Raw genomic sequence first — 6383 nt, forward strand, 5'->3', positions numbered from 1 at the left:
GGGCCGTTGGGCGCGCGAGCGGCCGTTGGGCACGCGGGGGGCCGTTGGGCGCGCGGGGGCGGCTGGCGCGCGCGGAGCCGATCGATCCCCGCGGAGCCGATCCGCTGGTGCCGATCCTGACGGAGCCGATCGATTCCTATGGTGCCGATGCCCCGGTGCCGATCGATCCCTGCGGTGCCGATCGATCCCTGCGGTGCCGCTGAGCGGGTCCGCCCGCGCCGGGCGGTGGCCAGCGCGCTCTCGGCGGGCGCTGCCCGCGCCCCAGGCAGCCTGGGGCTGCCGTTCCGTCGGCAGGTAAAGGCGCTGGGGGACATTCCTCGTTCCGATCACCGAAGGTTTCTGTCGTCAGCAAATTACCAAACCCTACCGAAATCCTCGGTCGTGTGTCCCGCTTACCCTCGGCCAGCCCCAGACCGCGCCGCCTCGGCTACGCTCTGCCCCGGCGGAGAGTTTGCCCCCGTTTTTCATCCTACCACAGCTTCAGGGCCGAGATCACAATTTTAAAGTTATTTACAAAATGGATAAACGCATCGCTTGCTACTGCAAGTAGTGCTATAGGAGAGGAGATTCGCTTAAATACAGTTTATTGCCTGGGCTCGAAGCTACAGCGCAGGAGAGGTGGCATCCACGCTGCCTTCCGCCGGGAACGTGCTTCTCCTCTGTGCTACAAGCGCTGTCTATTGTGACAGAGCACAGGCATGTTGTACATCAGCTTTTATCTGTCAGTATTTGACAGGGAGAAAACTTCAGTCAGTTAAAGCACAGTATTTTCCGTAAATGTGAACAATTATGCAAAATGATGCTTGTTGTTTTACTACTGTAAGTACTAATTTACCAATGAGATTACAAGCTAGGTCAACAGCAACATGAAGAGCTGTTTAAAATACAAGCTAGTACATGGAGAAAATTGTTTTCGTGTGTACATACAAGTAAGTAATTTGAAAAACGAAGTTCATCCATATAATTCTCACATATTTAGCAAAGAATTTTTGCTATATAAATTCACTTTAACATGTAATCACTTCTGGACAACATAATAAAATGTTGCCAATTAACAACATCCCAGACAAGCTGAGATCAAAGTTATGGATGCAGAAATATATAAATTATCAATATGGAATAAAAATACATGTATTCATCACCAAGAGACAACAGTAGTCTTCTGGAGTTGCAAATAAAATATTTTTAACCCATCCATTCCAAATACTACACGGCTTCATAGTTTGTGAAGTTCCACAGTTAAGAGGTGTCTGGGCTCACATTATTTAATAAAAGTGATAAGTACTTCAGTTTTCAATGCTGTTCTGCACTTGCTGCATATCAGCAGTGAGAGTGAGCTGGCAGAGACCATGAATCTGATGTTATCAGCAGGTTTAGACTTCATCTGCAGGTTGTATTAATCCCACCACACTTTCCTACTGATCCTCCGTGATCCTGAAGGGATTAGAATGACAACATCTCTCCCAGAAGCAGACTTGAGGGGGCTGGAGGAAACACAGGGAGTGCAAGTGCCCAGGCAATGCAAGGAGCAACTTGGGTGTGCCATGGCCAGGTTCCTTATGGCAGCTCCATGGCAGCTGACCCAGCACAGAAGTGCTGCCAAGTCATGTTCTGCACCACTGCAGCTCAGGAACTGCACGGCCATGAAGTGTGCAAAGCTTCATATCCTCAGCTATAAAATTCTATCAGAAGGAAAAAGAGGCTGCAGCTGACTACTGCAAACTCTTATTTTGGCATGTGGAAATGTTATTCCCCTGTATCAAACTTGCTACGTTGCCCCTGAGCCTGAGCAGTCAAAAAACAACAGAGTTAATGTTTTAAGCTTGAGGACCAGACTGGATCTGTGTGCATCCTACAGAACCACTCTCCAATTACATACATAAGTTACTAATGTAAAATCATCCCCCAGGCCAAGGAAATAGGACATACCTGCAGCAGACGTTGGGAAAGGTTTTCAAAGCAGTACAGGAAATTTAGTCATAGATCTGTCAATAAAATTAAGAGTTAATGAATTTAAAAAAATAGTGGAGCCTTTTGAGTAGGTTAAAATGTGTGTCTGCATTGAAATAAGAAAAAATAAAATGGATCATTTTTTAAATAGGGGCAGTAATTCCAAATTCCATGGCTATTGACCCTTTCTTCTCCCCAAATGCTATCAATCTCAATTTTACTGGAAATATGAGAGTTCAAAATTAACAAAAAATTCTCATCTTGATTGCTTTGTTGGACCTAAGAAAGCTCCATGACTTGTGCAGCAGAAATTTCACATTTTGGTGAAGACCAGCTGGGTCTGATCCAGACTCTGTCAGTCAAAACTATATGTGTGTGCATATATAGGTACATCTATATATACATGCAACTATCCCATCATGGAACCTCGAGCACCTATGATGCCTGCCAGCTCTAGCAAGGAGAAGAGCAGTCTGACTCTTTTCACCATGTTCTTTATGTATTTCTTTTGCCAGCTACAGGGTTCAAGACACAAAATCATTAAAAAGCCTTTCCTCTTCATCAATAGCTTGCTCAACCTATACTGTTTCTATTGCTGCTCATCTAGCTATACTGGCATTTCCAAATGGGAATTACAACAAAGTATTACAGTATTTTTTAGCAACAGGTATAGCACCCATAGCCATTAACATCAATAATTCAGCTCATCCAGACTTAACGTTAAAAATGTCTTTTCTCAGATCTTATCTACTGTTCACAAACAAGGATGTCTTGAAGAGGTTCTGACCTTGCAGCAGCTGGTGTAACGGCAGCAGTAGCCTGTAATAGGAATGCAGACTTGGACAGGAGCTTCTGGGGTTTCAAGCCAGCCAGCATGATACATAATCCATTGCAGAAACTCCTCATGTTCTAGGTTAAGGCCACTAAGCTTTCTCAGGGCTGCTGTTGGTAGGGAAGGCTGCTCCTATTTGCATGTGGAAACAAGTTCAGAGGAGCACCACAAACACTGGAATGAAAACAACGTTTTCTGAACTCATTTAATTAATGTAAATGAAAAAAATCTTGACTAATTCCAGCTAAAGTACTCCTGAATTACAGTGGGATGACAGCTCTGAATCCAAAGCACAGAATGTCTGTGGATGAAAATATTTTCATCTCTTTTCTTCATGCACTTTTCCTTCATTCCACCTCTAAGGACTAGAGAAGCATTCATTGTCTTTCTCAGGTGATGAGAGAATAAGATACTTCCCTAGAGCCAGAAAGGAAACCTTGATCATAGCCAAGGTTGGAATTCTGCTCTCACCAATGCCAAATCAGTCCCTTGCTTGGGAGGGAACTTTATTACAGACTTACTATTGATACTCTTTTTATAGAAATGTCAGCATTGCAGACTAGCAAATAATCTATCTATAGCATTCATTATCATTATCACTCCTTTTAGTGAAGACTCAAACCACCCTATCACACATCTCAATAAATCAGCATGGCTAACACATGCCAAAAAACCATTTCTTCTTGACCCTCAAAGCAATCAGCTTATGCTACTGAAGCAGGAAGCTTGTTTTCCCCTGTATTGTTGTAATCCAGTGCATACAGCTGCAAATGTTGTCTTTGCTCACAAAGCTTCTTAAATCCCTTTTTTAATTCTACTAAACTCTTTGCCTTGATGACTGCCCATGACAATTGGATTCCATAGACAGAAAATATAGTGTGTGAAATCGTATTGAAAACGTTCTCTGGAAGGTTTTGCTCTGTGAATTGGGGCATAGAGGCTGCAATTAGCTGACTTCACTACACACTTGATGAAATTTCATCTTATGTGAAGTTCCCCTTGCCTCCATGATCTCTACTACCTTCCATTACTCTTTATTCTGCACAGTTAACTTTCTGGTTCCTTTTTAAGTCCTCTAAGGCAAACCCTGGCCCTCATGAATGTATCTGAGCACCTGTGCAGCCATGCACATAAAAATAGGGAAGGAACAACACACACAGATTAGGATCTTCTGACATACAGGGCACCACAGGGACTCTCTGGACTCTCCTCCCAGGCTGAAGTCAGTAATTGATTTTAATGGGAGCAGGGCTGAGCTAATGCTGGCACTTTGGAAAATCCCACCCAAGGGATTCAGTGATATTGAAAGTGCTTGAGGCAGGTTAACTGCAGGCATTTCCACTAATGGGGAATGGCGCAGTGGTCTTTATTAATTTTCCTTCTCCAAAGTGCAATTAGAATGTATGTATTTTTATATCCTTAGGAACAAAATAATGTAAAATGCTTCTATTTCTAGAGACTCTTACTGAAAGGCAAATAAATGAGTGATTTTCTGCAGCACAGTTACAGGCCTTAAGATCTATCACACCCTCCAAGAAGAATCTACTAATACTCTCTTGCTGCCCTTCTTTTTCCTTCAGCTGACTTAATATGATTACAAGAGAAAATAATGTCAGTGTGGGTCCCAATCACATCAGATGCAGCGGCTGCTTGTAAAGCAAGGTTTTTCATCATCTTCCTAGATGGAGATAGGAGAACCAACACTTTTCTATCTGACTGTGCCTTTAAAATCAAGAGAAAGAAATTTCAGTGGTGAAGATGAATTGGAAAATGGCCATTAACATGGGGAAGAAAAAGTGACATGAACTGGAATGAGGTGCCAACAACAGGAAGGGGGATGATGTAAACAAAAGCTAAAGTAGATGACATTGTTTCTGTTATGGTCAGTTTTTGGAGAGGTCACTACAGGCTAAGTGTGGTCTAAAAAAGAAAAGAAAGCTATGGCAACAATTTTGCAAACAACTCTACAAATAAATACAGTCTTTAGCTTTGATTTCTTTGAGTAATGTCTCTGAAAACTATGAGATTACTCATTCATAAAAATGTTGAGGTTCTGGCACATTACTCACTTAAAATACAAATAGTGATTCTTTTCCACACATATATTCCAACAACACTAGAATTTTAAGCATAGAGGCAAACATCACCACTTCAAAAGATCCCATTGCTGTAGTGTAATGGCAGAAGTTTGCTCATTAACATCACAGTGAAATGACAGAAGAATACCAGAAGTTTTGCAGCCTTGAGAACCACTGCTTTACATAAAAGAATCAAATCCACAATATGTTTAAAATACTGAAGGAGGTGAGTGGCAGAGTGGGGTTGGAAAAGAAACTCAGTTTGTTTCTACTTGCGACTTCTACTTTTTGATTCAAATTTTTACTGAAAAGGTCTTCTCTTCTTGCAATGACCTTCTTGATATGATTTTACTGACTCTTCAGATATAAAGGCTGTGCTTGATACCAAACTGGAAGAGCCCCAGGACAACTGAGGGGCCTGCATTAGGCATTTCTCTGGGTCAGGCTGGAAAGCACTTCTCAGAAGATCTTCGGAGTTCATGTTATCTATGTTACCATTACAGAGTAAGGCATAAAAAGAGCAACAAGTAGTCATTTACCTTTCAGATTGCTTTTAACCTATTTTTACTTCCTCCATGACAACATTTCTCATTTTACACTGAAAATGCTCTTTCATCTCACTTCAGAAGTGACATCGTTTGCTTTTCCGAGGTAGAAAAAGGGCATTTTAATGTAAATGTTGGAGATGTTGAAATGTCCTTCCAGATCAAATACTTTACATGCAGTTAATGCTCATTACAGAATAATTACCTGGCCAGATCCGATTTAATAATTCTTAAAGTGTAAATTATTTTATCAACGTGCAATAAAATAGAGTTATCCATTACATTGCTTCCTGAGAGAGAACTAAATTTTGGATCTTCAAAAAAGATCACTGTGAAAACCCAAAAGACTACACTTAGTTTCCTTTCTTTACAGAGGGAAATTCAGTCCAACCCATTTATACACTGGCCATAATTGCAGGGGGAGCTTTGTGTGGATGTACTGCAACAATGTGACACAATTTCTGGAGCTGCAGAGAGAGACTGACACATCTCTGGTATACTCAGTACTGGCAGTGGTTTGTTTTCCCAGTTACTATTAACTGTTCTTTCCCAAATATCTTCAGCCACATCTTGTCCTCAGATCTCATTCTGGAAAGTGACCTGCTCAAACAGACTTTTCATTTCAGGAGACAGCTGGCACTAATTAAGTTGCAAGACCAGGTAGAAAGCACAGCTTTCTCCAGACGTTCTGTTACGGAACTGTACCAAATGTTTACAGAGCAGAACTATTTTTTTTTTTTTGCCTGTCATTTTTATGCATATGTGAAATATTTGACATATATTTTGTAAATCATACATTAGGATTTACTGGAATTTCTGTCTTGACCGCTTAAGTGACATTGGCTGGACTGTTAACATTTTTTAAAAGAAGTAGTTTAAACTGGTGCAGTTGTTCTTTTAGTGAGTGGCTGAAAACAGTTGTGGGAAGTTTCAGATTCTTTTTTTGAACAGGTGTAGATAACTGGTCGGTAGATTTTT

This window comes from Corvus kubaryi, unplaced genomic scaffold (assembly GCF_017639235.1).
Source record: "Corvus kubaryi isolate FWS band 111438036 unplaced genomic scaffold, C.kubaryi_AGA036_p1.0 37396, whole genome shotgun sequence".
Lineage (NCBI taxonomy): Eukaryota > Metazoa > Chordata > Aves > Passeriformes > Corvidae > Corvus > Corvus kubaryi.